The sequence below is a fragment of the Artibeus jamaicensis genome, unplaced genomic scaffold (assembly GCF_021234435.1).
Source record: "Artibeus jamaicensis isolate MK-2021 breed Jamaican fruit bat unplaced genomic scaffold, CSHL_Jam_final contig_233, whole genome shotgun sequence".
Lineage (NCBI taxonomy): Eukaryota > Metazoa > Chordata > Mammalia > Chiroptera > Phyllostomidae > Artibeus > Artibeus jamaicensis.
The window spans coordinates 58,936,213-58,959,251 of record NW_026521486.1 but is presented as its reverse complement, the minus strand read 5'-3'; the positions used below and the strand labels follow the sequence as shown (position 1 = coordinate 58,959,251).

Here is a 23,039-nt window from a genome sequence, read left to right as displayed (position 1 = left end):
TCTTTCTTTGAGCTCATATGCATACAGCTTAAACCAATACCCAATTTGATCTAACCTGTAAGGACATGACCTTTCAGTGTCTTGCTATTACATTTCTGTATATAGTACAAGGTTCTTTTACCAAGGACTCTGGTTACATAGGGCTGCAATGCAAATCGTTTCTATAAGTCCATTAGAGGTTGGAATTGGTAAAAATGCAAAATTCTCTGAAACCAGTTACTGTTTTCTTTTTCTTTGTGGATAAATTGCCATCGTAGTCACAGCCAGTTCTTTCTAACCCCGTTCTTCCTCTAGAGGGAGACATAGTCCAGCTTTTATGCCAATTGCCGCCCTCTCTTCCCTTACTGTGTCTTTTTCTGCAGGACCGCAGTTTCCTTTCGGCAGCAGCTGCGGCTGCTAACAAAACTGGCTGTTGAAAGGGAGGGGAGGGAGGCAACGCCCCCTGGACCTGCAGTCCAGTTTTACTGCTTAACTCCACTCGGAGTGTTGGGATCTTTTCTCTCCCTGTGTTCACCTTCCACAGTACAGGGAGGCCAGCCACTCTGCACTCCCTTGGACAGCCAGGCTGGGTGGAATAAGGGGTGTGGGCGGAACAGCGGGTTCTGCCCTTTACGGTGACTTTTAAAAAGATACCACCGTTGTCTTTGGATAGTATAGAGCTGAGGAGAGGAGACTTTGATGATCCAACCTCTTCCTTCTTATTTTTCCGTCGGTAATTTGGATTTGTTTCCTCTCCTCGGCGCCCTCCCTCGCCCGTCTTCCTCCCCTCCCGCCTTTAGCGAAGTGACCCGGGTAACACTTGCTCGCTCGTGTTGGATGTTGGAAGCAGCACCTCGGTGGTGACGTTGTCAGGTACTGGGGAAAGGTGGACAGCAGCGGTCGCCCTTCCTTCCAGCCCACGATGCCTAGAGGGGCAGCGGCTGGGCAGCGTGGGGCTCAGCCGGCAGCACTTCTAGGAGGGATTGAGGGGCTGCAGCTGGCTAGGAGTTGCTGCTAATTGGACTCGGCACAAAGTCCCGGAGAAGGCACCAGCTGGGACCTATCTGCTAATCCCGCGAACACGGGCGCCTGAGCCGAGGAACTCGGGCACCTCGCGGGAGGAAGGCTGCTGAGCTCGGAGCCTCTCCTCCTGCCTGCCCCTAACCCCCCCAGCCACTCCTCCACGTCGGAGACCCGGAGACCCGGGACCTGCGGGAGCCGGGGAACCGGAGAAGTACGCGTCGGAGGCTGCTTTGCTGAAGGTGAATCATTCCGACCAATTGCCTGTCCCCAGAGAGCAAAGGGAGGGCTGTAGAGAAGGCACGGAGGATGTGTGAGTGTGCGTGAGAGGGAGAGACGGCGCGAGGCGAGAGGAAAAGTCTGTACTCGGCGTTAAAAGCAAACAAATCAGAGATGGAGTAAGGGCGGTAATTGCTGCGAGACCGCCTTGATTCTCCAAGTGGGGGGAGCTGAGCGCACCGCGCGCGTCCGGCGAGGACAGCGGGCGACCGTGGGCGCTGGCACAGGCTGTGGGACTTGGGCTTGTCCTCGGAAAACACATCTTTCGATTACTTTGACACTGTGGAATAAAGAGGGGAGGAAAGAAGAGACGAGGCTCACACGCTCCACCTTCCGCCCTCTGTAAGGGGATTCCAGTGTGAATGTCAAGAGATTCCTGAGCTCCCTTTGCCTTCGGAGGAGGAAATACACGCGCGCGCACAAGCACGCTCCGGACCTGACTCGCCAGCCCCCCGCGAGCCCACACCACCCGACTCCGGTTCCCTATGCCCCTGAACGGGGACGGCGGATTGGCATCTTGGAAGCGATGCGAGAGCGATAAGGCTGGCGCGGGCCCGCGGAAGCTGCAGGAGCGTCGCTAGGTGTTGCCGCCACCAGGAAGCCGGGCTGCAGGTAGGTGCGCGCGGCGCCTCCCGCGGGCTCTGGGGGCCGGGCTGCCGCTGGAGCCCCCGGTGCCTGGAAGCCTCCCCTCCCCGCGGACCCGGGGCTGTAGCGGGCTCGCCGCGGGGAAGCGAGAGGTGAGAGCAGATGCTGGCTGGGCAGCCAGCGTCTCCCTCGCAGGCGGTCGGGGGTCGAGGGGCGCCGAGAGGGGATCCGAGCACTTGAAAGCGGTTCCGAGAGCGGTGCTCTCAGTCCTTTTCTGCCCCATTTCTCCTAACACCGCGAGCGACCCAGGCGAGGATTAAAGTGGGTTTTAACTCGACCCCTCAACCAAACCCATCTGGCTTTGTAACCATTTTGAACTCCAACAAGCAGTAGGGTGTCGCGTTCGAGGCAGGATCAATGTGACAGATGTGTCCGGTCGCCTTTCTGAAATCCCTACTTTCTGTCCACTTCTGATTAGCCAATTCTCGGGCCTGTCTGCAGACAGTGGGCGTTTCAGGGAGGCTCTTGATTTCTCCACCTCTAACTATTTTCATGAAGAATCATCTTGATAAGTCCCGGGGTCCCATCTATTTAAAGGTTTATTTCCAGTTAGGAACGGACGCTTTAATAAAGGTTACTACAAGCGAGCTCTAGGAAAAGGATCATTCTACGAACAGTGTGCAAAAAAGAAAAAAGCAGCTTCGAGAAACTAATGGGTTTTCATTTCTTTCCTTACAGAAGCCTCCCCAGATCTTGCTAATAGTGCACGGTTTTTCTGTCCCATTGCTTTAATGTCCCTTCCTCCCTTCTGTTCCAAAAGGCCGGGCTCCGGTCTAGAGGCGTTTTCTTTAGGCTACTGATCTTCACTTTCGTGTGGGGAACGTGTTGTTTCCAGAAACTGCTCCCGCAAAGGAAAGTTTGAGATCCGCCGTCGGATTTCTATCTCCTAGGACCGCGGGCTGAGCTCTCTAGTTCGCACTGGAAAAGGAGGAACTGGGAGCGTTGGCAAAGCCCCTGGGGCCGAGACGCTTTCCTGTTCAGTATTTCCCTTCCTGACGAGTGTTAAACAATCGCCTGAAGCGTTTGAAATCTAATGTGTAGTTACTACAGTGGCTGGCTAGCCTTTCTTCATCTTGTGCTGATTGAGTTTGGCTTGTGGCAATGAAACAGCCAGGAAAATATCTTCCTTTTCTGAGTGATAAATCCCCTCTTGCATTTTGGAGAATTTTTTTTTAAACAAAAACAAACCTATATGCAACTTGACTCTGAAAAGTACCTCCAAAGCAGCCAGTATAAGAGTCCTTCACTCAGGACAGGATGTATTTCAGTAACAATTGACTGAATGATAGTTATCTGGTTCCTGTCTTCCCAACTAGATCGTTGGAGATGCTAACGTTAAGATTTATCAATTAGCACATTAAAACTGTGCTATTAGGCAATGCCAGTTAAGGCAATTGAGTAATCAATTTTAGATATCCATGTAAAGTGCTAAATGGCAATAACCAGCAGAGCAGATTGAAAACACTTCTAAAGCCTTTCAAAACCGGAGCATTAAGGTTATTTGTATTTATTCCAGCCTTTCTATGTTTCCATATGTATCCTCAGATGGGTGAATCTTTTCCAATTTCAAATTTGGCACCTAAGAACCTTAAAAATAATCAGACACATGTAATTTAATATTTTCTTTTCCTACTTTGTTCTGTTCTGGTTCTCTTCCTGGCTCAATTGTTTACATACTGACCTCTTTAGATGGCTGATTTCCAACGCCATCAATAGCCACTGAAAGTCGTTTGGTCACTACACTGGGGCTTGTTCTATTTTGAAAAAATGAGATTGTGTCATTTATAGATGTCATACCATGAGAGCAGCGTCACACCAGCTGAACACCCAGGCACGCTCTTTGGGGAAGCAGAGTACATTTTTAGGGTGTTGCTTTTTATTAGACAGTTTTTCGAGGTCAACATTTGTACTCTTTTTGCACCTTTAATAAAATTGTGTAGTTTAGGATGCTTAAACTTACATATTAATAATAGTGCTACGAGTGCTATGATACATGTCTATTAAAGAAGAACCCAAAACCTTGACATTAATGCTACAGGTTGTGCTAAAGGGAAATTGGAGGTTTCTGAGTTTGTGTGATTTTGAATCTGAACAATGTTCGCTATTTCAACAGTGACAAATTGGGGGATGAAGATTTATTGAGATGCCCATGGATCTATGTCAAAAGTGATATGTATCACTTAGAGACAGAATTGTAATATTTACAAACCACCAAGTTATAAATGAGATGACACAGCTGTAAAAAGTTCTGTGTTTAGCCATAGTTACTTTTCCTTCTAAAAAATTTATGAGGTAATGAAACTTCAGTGGTAATACAACATTTTATTAAAATTGTTTTGTATATTGTTAGAAAAGTTTAGAAGTTTTGGATCAGTATCTTCAATGAAGTATTTTAAGAAATGGTCCTTTTACAATGCGTTTTTGAACACTGAAGTGTTGAAAGAGTATTTTAGGGTTGATTTATCACTAATTGCATGTTATGTATTACCCTGTACAGGTAGAGTAAAATGTGTCTTTCCAGCATTTTCTAGGCATTTCTTATCATGGGCCCTAATAGAAGGCACTGTCAGATTCTGCCTAAGTTCAGCTGTGGCTACAGACTGTTGAACATTTGCCTCTCTAATGCATGTCTTAAAGTAGGAATGTTCCAAAGTGTCATCAGTTATTTCTAGTATATTTGAGAAGATGAAATAAGCATAGTGCAAACAGTTCAGTGCCCATGCTTTTATTTCTCCAGTATTTTATTAGGGATGCCTCATTAAGTCGCATTATTCTGCAGCTGTTTTGTTCATTAAAGATTCAAGTAGAAATAAGGAACTTTATTGTGCAATGCAGTTTTGTTTTGTTGGCAAAAAACCATAATTTGAAGTAAAAATAAACATCTAACAGTCCCCTTTGATCTATGCCTGACATTTACAAATGCAATTCATCAACCTGTTATTAGTAAGGCTCTATTGAAATCCAGAGAAGGAACATATTAACACAGATGCTGCTAGATATCGAGGCCAAACTAGCTGAATCAACCGCATATTTGGTCCACACACTTGCACAGTATTTCACATGATCTTGCTTACGAACCATTGTTTTTATTTTTTTAATGCTGTGTAATAGGATGAGTTTGCCATTTTGTTAAAAAATTCTCGGGTTAACTTTATTTTGAATGATAATATTTGGAGCATATTGAACTAAACCACCGGAAGAGGAGGGATAGTTTGACAATGAGTTCCTGTTAAGCCTTTTTGGAAGACCGTTTTTTCTTTAAGTTTGGAGCACAGGCTGAAAGGGGAGATGGAAGATGGGCCTGGCAAACAGAGACCTAGAAGTTTGTCATTGACCACTGATTTACTGGGTAATTTTTAGAAAGTCTGTTTCTATTCATTTGGCATAGGAATTCGGTGTCCTTGACAATGAACCAGAACTCACATTCTTCTACTTACTTTCAACGGAAATTTTAAGAATGTATAGATTTATTGGAACTTGAAGGAAACAGCTATTTAAATACATTTCTGTATCTAATCTCCATATCTATATGTGTGTATGCACATGCATACCTATATACAAATGCTTTTAATGGCACCCATGCAAAATGCTGGTTTTGTATTGAAGGGGATGAGAACAACTTTTTAAAATGTCTGCATTTTTTAGGTACATAGTTTTTCACTATTTTACATGATATGACTTACAGTGCAGCTATATCCGTGTTTTAACAAGGTCGTTTATAATTGAGCTTTACTGTTTGAGCCCCTGTTACACGCAGTACAGTTTTCCTCTTTACTTTTTCTTTTGGAGGTATTTTTGTTAATGGTGAAACAGCCCTACAATGTTACCAGACTTTGGTTCAACAACTTTAGTACTTTAGTTCTGACCAAGAAAAAAATTCGGACTCAAATACAAGCAAAGCTTGTTTAGAAAGTCATAGAGGTAAGAAGAAGTGAGCAGTGGAAGAAGGAAGAAGTGAGCCAGCTGGGCTGAGTGGGCTCAGGAAACAAATTACAGGAGCAAAAAAAAAAGGGGGGCGGTTCTCGGAGCTTAGGACAAGGAAAGCAAGGTGTGCGTGCCTGGGGGAAGAAGAGGGTGAGAGGTCCGGGTGTGCTCCAGAGAGGGCAGGCACTGGGGAAAGAAGAGGGCAGGGAAAGGGTCGGAGTCATGGTCTCCATTGATTGGTAGGCACCAGGACAGAGAGTCATTAGTCATTGAAGCTGGTCCTGATGCCATCCACACTGTAGCCACATCTGGCCTTACTGGTCTTCTAGGCCTGTAGCTGAGACACTGCTGAGGCCTTGATGTTATCTCTCAGATCAACAGACCTGAGGCATTGTACCTAAGATTACTTGATTCAAGTCAGAACCTCATTGTCTTGAGGGCTTAAGGCTTAATGCAAGGGGTTGTTTGGGAGCCATGTGAAGCTATTCTCTGACTCCCTTGTTCTTCTTTTAGGGGCTCTGCCACATGACTAGTGACATAGGGAGTGGCAAGGGGAGAAGAGGTCTGGGGAGGGACTCAGCAGCATGACCAGTGATGTAAGGGGTCAAGGGGTCTAAACTGAATGACCAGCATATACTAGGGGAGGAAAGGTCACCCTGGGGGTAGAGCCCCACCCTACAGTTGTCCATGTCTAGGCACCCTGGGCTTTCTGCCCGGGTGCCCACTGTTCTTGCTCTGCTCATGCCTATCTAAACCGAGTACCTCATTTTTAGTTGTTAGGCTACAACTGCAAAAATAAACCAGTTTTGGCCTCTCTGTAGGGATGCTTTGGGATGTGTTTATTGACACTATGACTTGGAATTTCAACACATTTAAAACACTGAGTATATCTGTATGCCGTCTTTATTAAATATGCGCCTCCACAGTCCCAACATAAACCATGCATTACATTAGAGCATACTATTTTGGCTTACAAACGACATCTACACATTTTTCAGAAACATATTGATATTATACTCCAAATTTGTGTTAGGTTTCCAAAACCCACCCACTTCCAGTGCGTATCCCACATGTATATGTTGGACTCCATTCAGTGTTGCAATGATAGGCAATCTATTCCTTGAAATCAGTGAAAATCTGTCCTAGTTAGGCAAGTAATTGTTGTGACCATTGGAAAATATTATAATACTTTCAGGTTCCTTGGGATTTAGATGAAAAGTAAATATATTAGCTGTAAGGAGAACATTCTGTTTTGTTCACAGTGATCCACGTGGGGTCTGAGAAATAACTGAGGAATCAGAGCTGATAGTGCACTTTTATTAGATTAAGCCCTTTTAATCACCTCCTTCAACCTAAATTACTCCATAGTAGCTGTAATTGTTTTATGATTTCCTCTGAATGACCAGTTAGTGAAGGTAAGTCTGTCTTCCTTTCCCCTAGCAATAGCACAAACATAGTCATTCAATGAAATTTATCTTTGGTGTTGAAACTCTTTACTGAGAGATTGATACTGTGATAATGTTGTTTTCTTAGCAATCATGGTGGTGTACGAATTCAGTATTTTGGTAAAGTGGGGACAAGCTGCCAAGCAGGTCTCTTTTGCTTTCTATCTCCTTGTACCCTCTGAAGCTAACTCTTCAGGTAAAGCCTGGAGCACAAGTAGCCTTGGATGAAGGCAAGGTTTGTTTTACTAAATATTTTTATGGTTTTTTTCCTGCTATGAACTCGTCACTGTATAATTGCATGCATATGAAGGGGCAACTGTGTTGACCTTTAAAGGTCATGCAAAAATTCTAAACCTTTCAATTTACAGTGTTAATTGCCTATGGCCTCCTGTTGCTGCGTATGGAGCTTTCTGTTGAGTTTAATAACACAGAGTAATACTTTGGCTTTCTGTGGAGGATTATGCAGCTCTTTATAAGCACATTTATGAAGGTTTTCATAGTGGGCACTATGACAAAAAATTTTTGGAAAAGTGTATTTGTGCTTTGGAACTAAAGTTTTCAAGCTAGAATGGCCTGGGCTATGAGGAGATAGACAGATTCTTTCTGGAACAGAAGATCCATCATTCAAAATTATTATTTATATGTAAACACTGTGCATAGTGTTATTTCATTCTGGCTGAGTTTTTCTTCTTTAATGTCCTTTTTGGAAATTCCACTGCGAATTGTATTTAGATATTGGAGTAAGGACATATGCTTGCTGTCCCCTGCTCCATTATGGAAAAGACTGTCCATATGAGAGAAATAAGTGTGCCGTCTCTTCCACACCTTTTCCCTGGCTTCAGGTTCTTTGTCTTTATGGGTTGTAAAGTAAGTGAAAGAAGGGAAGTGAAAAAGGGTCACTTGGTCATAGGCATCTTTTTTTTTTTTTAATTCGATTTATTTTCAGAGAGAGGGGAAGAGTGGGAGAAAGAGAGGGAAACATCAGTGGGAGAGAGAAACATCAATTGGTTCCTTCCTGCACACCCCCAACTGGGGACCTGGCCCACAACCCTGGCTTGTGCCCCAACCTGGAACCAAACCAGTGATCTTTTGCTTTGTGGGAAGTTGCCCAACCCACTGAGCCATGCTGGTCAGGGCTTAGAAATTTTAATAAAACCTCAAGCTAGTAGTAATTGGACAGAGACTTTGTTAGAATGCATTTATTGTTTGAGAGGACAGTTTTTCTACAGCTCTAAAACTTGGTTCCCTCAAACAATACAGCTCTGTGTACTGATGCAGTGAATTTGTCATTGCTCAGATCCATCAAGAATTCAGAAATAGCCAATAAAAACCATTTGGGGAAAACAACATAAACACATTTTTATATGTATTAATTTACGTACAGTTCCAAATTCATTTAAGGTGGACAAAGTTGGTTATTTTTACCCTTTCTTTCTTACTGTAGTTTTACTTTGTTATAGGTGTACAGTGAATGCATGTTCAAGTTTGTTGGTATTGGAGAGTTCAATAAATTTCTTTTTAGAATGGCTGTCAGGCATATTAATATCAATGACCTGGTCCTGCTTTTGTTTGTATGAGGTCTGCCCAGAAAAAGTCCAGCCCAGCCATTGTTAATATAATGAGAATGGTTTGTGCCATATGGATGTAACATGGCAGCCAAGGAGAGGGGACTGGAATGCACATGTGTGAACAATGATGACTTCACTGTACTAGTCAGTAGGGGTGGTAGATACTGTTGAGCAAGCACGTGGACTGTGTGGCTACCACATTCAAAATGATGGAGTGAGTAGAACAATGAATCTGCATCACATTTTGTGTTAAGCTTGAACATTCCTCTGTGCAAACTATTCAGATGATTCAGAAGGCCACAGCTATGGGCAACTGGTGACTGGCAGCTTCATCATGACCACATGCCTGCTCATTTATCACGTCTCATGCAGAATTTTTGGGGGTGAAACTTCAAATCACCCAGGTGACTCAGCTTCCCTACAGCACAGGTTTGCTGCCCTGTGATTTCTGGCTTTTCCCAGAAGTAAAATCACCTTTGAAGGGGAAGAGGTGTCAAACTCTTGATGAGATTCAGGCAGCTGATGGCATTTGGAAAAACTGTGTGGTCCCAAGTTGCCTACATTGAAGGGGACTGAGGCATCAGTGTCCTATGAACAGTGTTTCTTGCATCTTCTTCAACAAATGTCTCTAGTTTCCACAGTACGCAGCTGGATACTTTCTGGACAGACCTGCTATTTCCTCAGAAAGTTGAGTTTAATTGAGCGAAAGAGGTCCAACTTTAATTCTTCTCTTTTTGGTGTGTAAGGAGAAAGGAGGTAGATGATCTGCCTTTCAGTTGGGTGACCAAAAGGCCAAGGGCATAGTGAAAGGGCACTATAGTCTCAGACTCCATTAAACCTAATTGGGTAGTTTTAAGTTCAAGAAAAAATTTTAACCGATTTTTTTTTCAGTTTTTTAAAAATGTTATATCACAGTAGTTTCCTATTAAGATACATATTTAGTATTATTGAAATCACCTTTTAGATTGACTGTTGATGTGTTTATAAATATACCAGAATTTTGGCAACATTTAGATTTTGCTATTTGACTCTGTATTTGTTCATCCCATCATTTGCTGAGTGGTTACAATTCATTGGTTTGCATTTTGGTTAGCAGATAAATTTTGGAAGTGACTATTATGACAACAGCATGATATAGCGGGAGAGCTCGGGAGATGCTTTCATAGTTCTACCAATAAATTACCTATAACCACAAGAAAATCACTTTATTTCTTTGTGCCTCAGATTCTCAGCAATATATTTTTTTCAGTCAAATCTTTAAGACAATTAAAAATTAAATTTTTCTCCCTTGTATTCAAACCTACCAAGTAAGCATCATGGCATGAGAAGTACAGTTACAGTACCGTAAGATATACTTTTTAGTTGGGAAGTCATGGGCATCAAGCACATTAGCAAATGTTCCATAAATGCTTTTTTTTAAATTTTTTTTATTAATTATGCTGTTACAGTTGTTCTATTCCCCCCTTCATTCCCCTCCACCCTACCCCCCGTCCCCACCATTACCCCCCTTTAGTTTATGTCCATGTGTCTCAAATTCTTTAGATTCTATATTTCCCATACTATTCTTGCCCCCATCTATTTTCTATCTACTGTCTATGCTACTTATTTTCTGTACCTTCTCCCCCCTTCTCCTCCTCCCACTCCCCTGTTGCTAACCCTCCTTGAGATCTTCATTTCTATGTTTCCACTCCTGATCTAGCTGTCCACTTAGTTTGCTTTTATTTTAGGTGTGGTTGTTAATAACTGTGAGTTTGCTGTCCTTTCACTGTTCATGTTTCTTTAACTTCTTTTTCTTAGGTAAGTCCCTTTAACATTTCATATAATAAGGGCTTGGTGATGATGAACTCCTTGAATTTGATCTTATCTGAGAAGCACTTTATCTGTCCTTCCATTCTAAATGAAAGTTTTGCTGGATAGAGCAATCTTGGATGTAGGTCTTTGGATTTCATGACTTGGAATATCTCTTTCCAGCCCCTTCTTGCCTGTAAGGTCTCTTTTGAGAAATCAGCTGACAATCTGATAGGGACTCCTTTGTAGGTGACTGTCCCCTTATCTCTTGCTGCTTCTAGGATTCTCTCCTTCATTTTAATTTTGGCTAATGTAATGATGATGTGCCTTGGTGTGTTTCTTCTTGGGTCCAACTTCTTTGGGACTCTCTGAGCTTCCTGGATTTCCTGGAAGTCTATTTCCTTTGCCAGATTGGGGAAGTTCTCCTTTATTATTTGTTCAAATAAGTTTTCCACTGGTGGCTGTGCCTTTCCCCCTTCTGGCACCCCTATAATTCGGATGTTGGAGCGTTTAAAGATGTCCTGGAGGTTCCTAAGACTCTCCTCATTTCTTTGAATTCTTGCTTCTTGACTCTTTTCTGTTTGGCCATTATTTGCTTTCTTCTGGTCCACTCCATTGATTTGAGTCCCAGTTCCCTTTTCATTGCTATTGGTTTCCTGTGCAATTCCATTCATTTCAATTAGTTTCGCCTTCATATATTTGTCTAATTTGTGGCTATAATCAACCAGTTCTGTAAGGATCCTGATGACCAGTGTTTTAAACTGTGCGTCTGAGAGTTTTGCTATTTCTTCATCGGTTAGATTTATATCTGGGGCTTTGAGATCTTCTTGAGCCATTTTTGGTCTGTTCGGGCCCTTTAAGTGTGAGGAGCGGCGCCTTGGACTCCCAGGTCACTGGGTTGTGACGCTGTATGTGGAGGCGTGGTCAGAGCGGGGAAATGGCGGTTCTCCTCTGCTGTTTTGTGCCGCTGGGTGAGGAGCAGAGGCGTAGTTCACCAGGCAGGGCCACTCAGAGTCGCTAGGTTATGACGTTGTATGTGGAGGTGGGGTCAGAGCAGGGAAATGGCGGCGCCCTCCCTGCCGCTTGCCGGGGGGACCCGCTGGGTCCTGGTCTCCCCTCGCTTGTCTGCTTGTCTATCCGCGCACCAATGCGCGACCACAGTCAACCCACAGCCCTGCTCCCTCGCTGTTTCCCCGGGGTCACTCGCTTGGGTCGCTTCGCTTGGTCGCTCACTAGATCCAACCCTGCGCCTGGATTCCACGCGTCTGGGTCCGTCTGACCGAGTTTTCCTGTGCAACCCTGCTCCACCAGCTGCTGGTGTTGCCCCTTACCGGTCAGACTGAAGAATTTGTTGTTAACAGACTTCCGAAAAGTTCAATTTTCTGTGTTCTGGCTGTGTTTTCTGTTGCTAATATTTAGTTATCTCTAAACTTGGTTGTGTGAGAAGGCACGGATATCCACCTATGCCTCCATCTTGGCGGAAGTTCTCCATAAATGCTTTTTAATAAGGGATTTGTAAAAGTTGTCCAGCTTTACAAGATTGGGATGATGATGATGATAATGATGATTCTGGTGACGACTAAAGACTGTAGACATGGGAACATAAAATTGAATCAGACTAAATGTTATAGGTCAGTTTAGCCATTTTGTCTAGTTTGTATCATACTGTTTTGTTGTAAAACAAGTTGTAATAAGCCATGGAATAGGCCATGGAATGGGCTTGTTAGGGTTACATATATTTTCATAGTTGCTGAAATAAAATGAACAACCAAAAGGAGAGCTAGACTATCAAATGAACACAATCTTCACCTGTTGATGATTAAATACATTCATTTAAAAGCTGTGTATGAATTTTTGAGAATTTATAATTCCTGGTAAAAGTTCATTTATTTATTCAATAAGTATTTATTACAAAATTTCTGGGGGTTTGGGAAGCTGCCAGTAAATAAAAATCACAAAGATACCTGTCTTCATAGAATTTACCATTTCAGTATATCACTTGGAGTTCTGAAATGGATCTGGAGGAGTGGTTTAAGACTATATTGTGCTGTGTCTGCTGCTGCTACTAATTCCTTTTTATGACTGTGAAGTACAGTATAGTTCTTACAATTTCACCATAAAATAGTTAAAATGTCTAAGTTGTAATGAGTTGTGTAGCAAAATAGCATAATATTTATTTACAATGAAGTAGTACGTATTTCAGTGGATTGATTCCAGTTCAGAAGGTCTATGATCAAACCAAAGGTAACCGAACAGTAGCTCCTTTTCCTGAATTTCACTAATGAAAGAATAGACTCAGCGAGGCTGAATGATTAGAGATCAGTGATATGCTGCACCTTGGAGCCTCTTAAAAAGGTTGCAAATTCAAATACCTGTGAGGTCTGGCTGGGAATGTGAATGAGTGAAGCAGACCAAATGGAAGATGACAAATGGCAACAGACACTCCGCCTCAGCTACAGTGTTGGGGAGACCATAGGGAGTGGTGGAGATTCTGGCCAACATCTGAGTGGGACAGCTGAGCCTTGGCTCCACTTATTGCCATGCCAGAATGCAGGTCTGATGTTGCCAGATTTTCTGATTTGTAGAAGAGAAGTTAGATATGCAGATTATTTGATGCAAAAGTTCCAGATTTATAAATGATGGTAATGAACTCAAAGTTAAAAATACTATGTGGGCCAACAGACATATCTGCAGGCCATATGCAGGCTAAGGGGCATAAGCTGTTGACATGGGTATGTGAGAACAGCTAGTTAGGGAGATATGTGTACGCCTGGCCTCTGCCATCTCTCACCGTAATCCTCCAACCCCTTAGCATCTCCACTAAGGCTGGTTGCCAGTAAAGGGCTCAGCTGGAGCAGCTGAATGATAATGAGGAGTGCTTCCATCTCATCTCTGTATTTAGTTTTCTTCATACCGACTCACTTGTACAGTTAATGCTGAACTCACCTTGAAGTTGGTGGTATTTTGTAGGGTTTAAGAGAGCTGCTGGGAATGCAGAAGTTTGAATTTATGCTGAGTATTTGGAATGTGCTTTATAGTTCTCTTTTCCTTATTCCTTTAGATTATTGCATTTTAAACTTCAAAACGCTCACAAGTCTTCTAGGGGAATTTTGCTAAAATGCAGGTTCTAGAGTGGGGCCTGAGATTCTGCATTTCTAACATGCTCCCAGGCAGAGCTACTGCTGTTGGCCTCTGCAGTGCAGCTGAGTTGAGAAGCTTTAGAGAGCTCGTTACCCTTCATTCCCATCCATGGGTGCCAAACAGTAGGGTGCGTCCGACTCTGATGTCTCTGACAGGTTTCTCCTTGTAGTAACAGCCCAAACCTGACCACTGCCGCTTAACGCTCTTCTCAAAGGCTCTGTAATCTGAGCACAGAATTTGTAAGTGATTTACTCATTTTTCTAGCTTTTTACTTAAGACTGCATACTTTTCCCCAAAGTATTACCAGAAATTGTCTGTTCCTCATATATTAATGTAAGCTTGATTTACTTCCTATATCTTGAAGGAATAAGTTTACTTCTTAAGTAGGACATTATAATGTACATGAGTATATTCTGATATGCAAAGTCAATTTTAGCTCCCTAAATCATTTTTGGAATTTCAACTGTATTTGCTTCTTTTTAGGACTTAAGTGTAAAAATTTTGGCCACAATGTGTAGATTTTTTTGTTCTACTGAAGTAGTTGTTGTGAGTAGGTAAAAGGATACACTTGAAAACAGGTGGTTTCCTACATTTATTGGCCTTACAACTTTAAAGTGAGTATCTCTCTTTTTTTGCTCTGCTAATCCTACTTACCTTCCCACGGTGGTCTCTTTTGGATTGAAGATATAATGACTTATCTAGGGAGTTTAACTTCTTCATATATCATTAGTATTTTTTTTCTTAAACCAGTTTTACTAATGCCAAGTGTCATTGTTAGGGTTGTGACTCTACTGTACTGCGGTATGGACTGGGCCTCATGTCACAGGCTTATTATACTGGGTGAACGATATTGTTGTCAGTTTTATCAATGCCCTGGAAATGCTTATGTTTCTTACACAGGCATATTAATTAGAAACTGAGATTGGATTTAGACATGTCAGTCTGAGGGAGTGAAGCAATTTGTTTTCTTGCAAGTTGTATGATTAATATAGTTTGCAATAGTAATGCTATTAAAGCTTACTCAATTTCTTTCATTTAAGTGCTTAGAAGTTTCTATGATATAAAACAGCTTTGCTTAAAGCTGAGTAACAGTATAAATTCATTTAACTCTGTCTGTTGGACTGACTGTAAGCTCTGTGAGGAAAAACCGTGTATATCATGTTTCTGTTGATTCCCAGTGCTTAGCGCAGTGCCTGGCACATAAGATACTTCATAAATTTAATGGGAAGTTGATCAAGAGTTGATATTGATGAAATGTCTTTTTGTATATTTCTTCAATGTGTAAGGAAGTATTCTGTGAAACATCGTCATTTATTCTGAGTGTGTATTTATGTTGTGAGTGTGTGTGAGAGAGAACTTACTGGAAAAGAGAGAGGTGGAGAGGATATTTATTTTGACTTATGCTTGAAAGGTATTTTAGCATTAAAAACACATGCATTCTAGGCAAAACATGAACAAAAATAAAATAAGCATGCTGACTGATATTTCATGATGTATTGTAACCTGGAGGTTTAGAAACTACATATGCTTGTAATTCTACTGTTGTATAAATTAAATAATGTTTGTCAATGTCAAAGTTAAGTGTTCTTAATCACAAATGGAACATACTTTGATTGCTCTTGTCAGTGACTGGACTCATCATTCATCAGGGAATTTAAAGCCATTTATTCTCATCTACATAATTACCATTTTCATAATTTATCATGAACCATATTTGCTTTTTTTTCACCTTCAGGAACACTCGTGACTGTGATACCATTGTTCTTGGCTTTAATAATATTTAAAATTATTGGTGTTGTAAATTTGAAATGCTATTTAGTATGGATAGTACGCATTCAAATATTTTATTTGAGTCCTTCTGGGTCAAGTAAAGCTTTAAATGCTCAATGCCGTGGAATATTTTACAACATTAAAACTCTTTGAGTATATTTGATTATTAAGGGAACCCGTGTGTATTATATAACTAAAAAAGTCCACTCATTGGATCATTAAAAACTTAGTTGAATTTTTTTGTGTCAACTTTATTTTAAAAGATTGAGTTAAACTGTATATATTAGCATCCCTATATGCTTAAAAAGTTTTTTAAAACCCTTGAATATTGTCTTCTTTGAAGTATTAAAGGTATTTTTGGGACTCCTTGATGAGTCAAAAAGACAGGTTTTGAATTGAATGAACCCGTTTTTCCCTGTACTGTCCCAGAACACTGAGGCGCGCATGATTAAGGTCTAAGGTTATTGGGCTAGGGCTACTGTGGAACTCACTGAAAAAGATCTGGCTGTGTGCTGTCCTTTCGCTGGCACCCACCCGCCCACCATGGTGTCTATCAGGAAGCAGCAGCAGGAGCAGCAGCTGCAGCTCTACTTTAAAGAGAGGTTTTGTTCATGTTTATTCTAAAGCTTACGGTTGGACTTTTAAATAATTCATTCTGGACATCTGGTCAAGATGGAAGTGTAGGTAGACACACTTTGTCTCCTTGTACAAGCATAGGAAGGATCACAACTAACCTCAAAATAAAATATACCCAGAACTGCTGGAAAATTGAACTGCATGGAATTCCAGCAATAAAGTATTTAAAGAAGCCATATTCAGAAAGGTAGGAGGGGTGGAGATAGGAACTGGGGCACAGAGGATGGAGTGTGGCAGTGGCGTGGTGGTGTAGGTGACGGGTAGAATGGGCAGTCCCACATCCACACGTGGAGGATAAAAATCAGGAGGGACACATTGGGAGCAAGTTTTCCCAGTCCCAGGCCAGACTGCATAGCACAGTTTCCAGAGCCAGAAAATAAAGCCTTATAACCTCTGGCTGTAAAAACCAGTGGGGGTTGGGGCAGTGGAAGAAACTGCCAGTCTCTCAGAAGAGTCTGTTTAAAGGGCCTGCATGGTCCTAGAACATACGCAAACCTGCCGACTCAAGGACTGAGCACAGGGGCAGAAGCTAGAGGGGCACCAGTTTTAAAAGGAATGGGTTCAAGTGATGGAAATGAGGCAAGTACTGAGCAAGCCTCCAGCAGCCAGCTAGACAGCAGCATTACCCCTCTCTGAACCCTCCCTGACCCCTCTTCCACATACAGAGCCACAAAGAGGTGAAGCTGGTTGCTCTGTCCTGGTAAATACCTAAGGCTCTGCCCCCTACAACTCAACAGGTGCTATGATGGGGAGTAAAAGCAGCTGTACCTAATATACAGAAATAAACACAGTGAGGCTTCCAAATTGAGACAAAGAAAAATGGCCCAAATGAAAGAACAGAACAAAACTCCAGAAAATGGAAATAGACAACCCATCAGATGCATAGTTCAAAACACTGGTGATAAGGATGTTTAGAGAACTCCTTCAGCTGGGCAGAGACATGAAGGAAGAAATGAAGACTATACTAAATGAAATAAAGAAAAATCCACTGGGAACCACAGTGATGGGAAGGAAGTCAGGGTTCAAATCAACAACTTGGACCGTAAGGAAGAAATAAATAGTCAAACAGAATACAATGAAGAAACAAGAATTCCAAGAAATGAGGAGAGAATAAGAAGACTCTAGGACACCTCCAAAAGTGCCAACATCTGAATCATAGGGATGCCAGAAGAAGAGGAAGAAATTGAAAACCGATTTGAAAAAATAAAGAAAAAAAGCTTCCCCATTTTGGCAAAGGAAATAGACATACAAGTCCAGGAAGCACAGAGAGTCTGAAACAAGTTAGACCCAAAGAGGAACACACCAAGGCACATTATAATTAAATTGCCAAAGGTTTAAAATAAAAAGAGAATGTTAATGCAGAAAGAGAAAAGCAGAGAGTTATCTACAAAGGAGTTCCCATAAATCTGTCAGCTTATTTCTCAAAAGAAACTTTGCAGGTCAGAAAGGACTGGCAAGAAGTATTCAGATGATGAAAAGCAAGAACCTATAACCTAGATTGCTCTATTCAGCAAAGCTATCATTTAGAATGGAAGGCCATATAAAGTGCTTCCCAGACAAAGTAAAACTAAAGAGTTCATTATCACCAAGTCCTTATTATATGAAATGTTAAGGGGACTCATTTAAGAAAATCAAGGTCAAAACTATGAGCATTAAAATGACAACAAACTCACAACTATCAACAGCTGAATCCAAAAAACAAAAAGAAACTAAGCAAACAATTAGAAAAGGAACAGAATCATAGATATGGAGATCCACATGAAGGGTTATCAGCAGGAAGGGGGGAGGGGGAAAGTAGGAAAAAAGGTAGGATTAAGAAGCATAATTGGTAGGTACAAAATAGACAGGGGGAGGATAAGAATAGTATGGGAAATGGAGAAGCCAAAGAACTTATTTGCATGACCCACAGACATGAACTAAGGGTGGGGATTGCTGGAGGGAAAGGGGAATGGGTGGAAGGGGGGAAAAGATAAAATTGGAACAACTGTAATAGCATAATCAATAAAATATACTTAAAAATACACAAAGCAACTTCTGGCCAAGATGGAGGTATAGGTAGACACACTGTCCCTCTTCCCACAACCAAAAGACAAACAATAATTATTTAAAAACAAAAACCCAGAACTGACAGAAAATTGAACTGTATGGAAGTCCGACAACCAAGGAGTTAAAGAAGCATTCATCAAAACCAGTAGGAGGGGTGGAGATGGCAGCCAGGCGGAGAGGACTTGAGGCAAGGCAGGGGGCTGGAGGACCCAGAGAGGCAGCAGATTGTCGAGCTGGGTGGTCCCGCATTCAAGCGCAGATAAACTGGGAGGAACAGCTGGGGAGTGAAATAGACCATACAACCCAAGGCTCCAGTGCAGGGAAATAAAGCCTCAAACCTCTGAAGACACCTGTGGGGGTGGAGGCAGCAGCAGGAGAAATTCCCAGCCCCAAAGGACAGTTTGTGGGAGAAACCCACAGGGTGTTAGAATGTACACAAACCCACCCACTGGGGAATCTGCACCAGAAGGTCCCAATCTGATTGCGGGTAGTGGAGGAAGTGACTGAAATCTGGTAGCAGAGAGTAGAGCAAGCGCCATTGTTCCCTCTCGAACTCCTCCCCCCCAGACAGTGTCACAACACAGCCATGTGGGTTGCACTGCCCTGGAGAACACCCAAGGCTCCGCTGCTCACTATGTAACAGGTGCACTGAGAAAAAAAGACCCAAATGAAAAAACAGATCAAAGCTCCAGAATAACTACAACTAAGCAATGAAGTGATAGTCAACCTATCAGATGCACAGTTCAAAACACTGGTAATCAGGATACTCACAGAACTTATTAAATTTGGTCACAAATTAGATGAAAAAATAAAGGTTATACTAAGTGAAACAAAGGAAAATGTACAGGGAACCAACAGTGATGGGAAGGAAACTCAGACTCAAATCAATGGAGTAGACCAGAAGGAAGAAAGAAGCAACCAAACAGAAAAGAATGAAGAAACAACAATTCAAAAAAAAATTAGAGGTTTAGAATCCTCCAGGATATCTTTAAACATTCCAGCATCTGAATTATAGGGGTACCAGAAGGAGAAAAGTAAGAACAACACCTTGAAAACTTATTTGAACAAATAATGATGGAGAACTTCTCCAATTGGCAAAGGAAATAGACTTCCAGGAAGTCCATAAAGCTCAGAGAGTCCCAAAGAAGTTGGACCCAAGGAGGAACACATCAAGGTACATCATAATTACATTATCCAAGATTAAAAATAAAGAGAGAATCTTAGAGGCATCAAGAGAAAAAGAAACAATTACCTACAAATGAGTTCCCATCAGACTGTCAGCTGATTTCTCAAAAGAGACCTTGCAGGCAAGAAGGGGCTGGAAAGAAGTATTCCAAGTCATGAAAGGCAAGGCCCTACATCCAAGATTACTTTATCCAGCAAAGCTTTTATTCAGAATAAAAAGGCAGATAAAGTGCTTCTCAGATAAGGTCAAATTAAAGGAGTTCATCATCACTAAGCCTTTATTATATGAAATGTTAAAGGGATTTATCTAAGAAAAAGAAGATAAAAAGTCTTTTATTAAACAGTAAAATGTGAACAATAAAGTGACAGCAAATTCACAGTTCATAACAACCACACCTAAAACAAAAACAAAAGCAAACTAAGCAAACAACTAGAACAGGAACAGAACCACAGAAATGGAGATCACATGGAGGGTTATTAACAGGGGAGTGGGAGGGAGGGGAAAAAGGTACACATAGAATAAGTAGCATAGATTGTAGGTACAAAATAGACAGGGGGAGGTTAAGAATAGTATAGGAAATGAAGAAGCCAAAGAACTTATATGTATGACCCATGGACATGAACTAAAGGGAGAAAAATGTGGGTGGGAGGGGGTATGCAGGGCAGAGGGGAATAAAGGGGGGGAATGGGATAACTGTAATAGTATAATCAATAAAATATATTAAAAAACACAAAGCAAGTAATAAAAATGATCAAGGAGAATACATACATACATACATATATATATATATATACACATACATAATTCATTCCAATTAAAAAAAAAAGTTGAGATCATATGGTATTTGTCTTTCACCACCTGGCTTATTTCACTCAGCATAATGCTTTCCAGTTCCATCCATGCTGTTGCAAAGGGTAGGAGCTCCTTCTTTCTTTCTGCTGCATGGAATTCCATTGTGTATGTGTATCATTGTTTTTGGATCCATTCATTTACTGATGGGCACCTAGGTTGCTTCCAGCTCTTGGCTATTGTAAATTGTGCTGCTATAAACATTGGGGTGCATAGGTTCTTTTGGATTGGTGTTTCAGGGTTTTTGGGATATAATCCTAGCAGTGGAATTGCTGTGTCAAAAGGCAGATCCATTTTTAGTTTTCTGAGAAAATTCCATACTGTTTTCCATAGTGGTTGTACCAGTCTGCAATCCCACCAACAATGAATTAGGATTCTCTTTTCTCCACAACCTCTCCAACACTTGTTGGTTGTTGTTTTGTTTATGATGGCCATTCTGACTGGTGTAAAGTGGTATCTCATTGTAGTTTTAATTTGTATCTCTCTGATAGCTAGTGATATTGAGCATCTTTTCATGTGTCTCTGGATCTTCAACAAACAAGCAAGCAAAATATAACCAAAGACACTGAAGTAAAGAACAGGGGGACAGTGACCAGAGAGGAGAGGGGAGGAAATTTCAGGGGAAAAGGGGCAGGATTTACAGGAACTAGTATAAAGGACACATGGACGACAACTAAGGGGGGTGTAAATGGGAGGGAGGTGGGGAGCACTGGGGTGTGGGCTGGGATGGGAGTAAAAGACCGAAAACTGTACTTGAACAATTAAATAAATTTAAAAAATAAAGGTTGAAAAAGATTACTGAAAAAAGAGAAAAAGAGAAAGGATCTGTTTGTTTTTCAACTAAATCCCAAATATACAATTGATGAAAAATTAAAGGACTTTGCAAAACTCAAAGAATTTCAAAATCAATAGATTTAAAGTCAAGCTTATTGTATATTGGTGAATTTTGCCTTGGAGCAAAGTTTGTGTTACAGCTCTAGGAAGAATGGGTGAGCTATGTTTTTTCCCCCAGTGTCTTTTCCTAGCAGCCAATCACATCTAGTCTTTAAGGTGGACTTCAGGGTTTGTGGTTAATACTTCACTTTGTATTTTGAGAAATCTGCTTTCAAGTTCACTGGGTAGATGGTATGGAAGACGAGTGAAATTAAAGAAAAGACGACAATCACTGGCAGTCAGGGATTGAGGCGGTTTGCATTTTGTAGAATATGGATGGGAAGAGGAATTAGTCAGGGGCCAGATGGAGTGACAGGGAGAAAATGGAGGTCAGAAGGGAAGTTTCGTTTAGCTAGCACTTTCATACAAAGAAAAGAGGAAATACTTGAGCTTTGAGAGATGTTAGAAGTTATACGAAGAATAAATGCATTGCAATTGTTGGGGAACAAAGAGGTACAGTGTCAATGAATGGAAGTAATACAATGTAGAGAAAAATGCCTGGTGCCAAACCAAAACTGCCCTTGGGTCTTAGAAAAACTATCCCAGAATAAGAAATTCTGTTCAGAATAAGAAATTCTGTTAATTTTACCAAACTGAAAGTCTGAAAGAATGTTACCGAACATTTTTGTCATTAGTTTCTCATTGGTAAATTGGATTTAATGATTACTTAAATCCTTCCAAGCTCTGTAAGTCAGTGGTGACCCTAGGTCATCCTCCTATGCCTTTGTTCTGTCACAATAACGTGTCTTGAACACTGTCCTTTCTCTTTGCTTCTTCCGTATGCTGTGAAATCCTAGAGGTCAAGGAATGTGTCTTACTCTTCACTATGGACCTCCCAAACCTCATCTAGAATAGATTCAGGCATTTCATATTGATTTTATTAATTGAGCCTTAATTTTTTTCCAAAATTCCAAATTATTTTGATCATTCTTTTCTATAATAAACAACAAAGTGTGTTCCAGAGACACACATAATAAGTATGTTTATGTAGAGCTGTGTTGTTTACAAAGGTACATTTACACATTGATTTCATTTGTTACTGTAAGACAGTTTTGGGTTAGGGGTAAGGGATACCTTCAACTTTGGGTGAAGAAACTCTAATAGAGAGTGGTAAAAATAATACAGCTATCCAGTGCCAGGAGGCTGTTTTGAATTAAAGTCTCTCTGCTGGGAGACAATTCTCCATGGATCTCTTAAGACATTAACTGCCCTTTTCTTTCATAATATCTTTTTAAGGATGTTTAAAAGTGAGCTGTCTTGGAAGATAATGATTTCCTCTGAATCATAAGGCAAATTTGATTACTGTCCAGTGTAACAAAAATTTCTCCCTCTAGGACAAAGGGAGGTCTGCTTTAGCCCATTATAAAATATTTGGGTTCACTTAGCTCAAGGTTCCAAAAAGCACGTAGGCATGACATCCGCCTGGGCTGGTTTGCATCACACCTGTGGGACTTGAGGTCAAGGGAACCAACTAAAATATGATGTTCATGTTACTTGCTGTGCAGTGAGTAATAAAGGCTTTTTGTCTCTGATCCAGAAGTCTCATGTCTTCTGCTAGCAACCATAAAATATGGTGGGCTAACTTGTAAGAATGCAGGTAGGGTAAAAAAATCTCAAATCCTTCATAGTTCTTGACAGTGCATTTTTTTGGTCACATTGAATGATATCTCTTTTCTTTGCCTAGTTTATGCCCACTTTAATAGCTATTCTAAAGTTGTAGCAAAAGTGGGTGACCTATATTACTGGTGGCAGCCTTTTAGTACTGCCCCGCCGCGATCCCTCTTGAGGCCCATTTTTCCTCTGAAACTTGGAAAGATCCCTTAGTGGCAG

The 23,039-nt window shown here is 41.4% G+C and overlaps 1 protein-coding gene across 1 annotated transcript in view; it reads left to right on the top strand.

Annotated features, from left to right (window-relative positions):
- The first annotated feature begins 1,079 nt into the window (after positions 1–1,079).
- TAFA2 (TAFA chemokine like family member 2) overlaps positions 1,080–23,039 on the top strand; it is a 440,574-nt gene continuing 418,614 nt past the window's right edge. The window contains exon 1 of the mRNA XM_037140291.2: positions 1,080–1,890. The gene's annotated coding sequence lies outside the window, so the exon portion shown is untranslated. The remainder of the gene's footprint in view (positions 1,891–23,039) is intronic.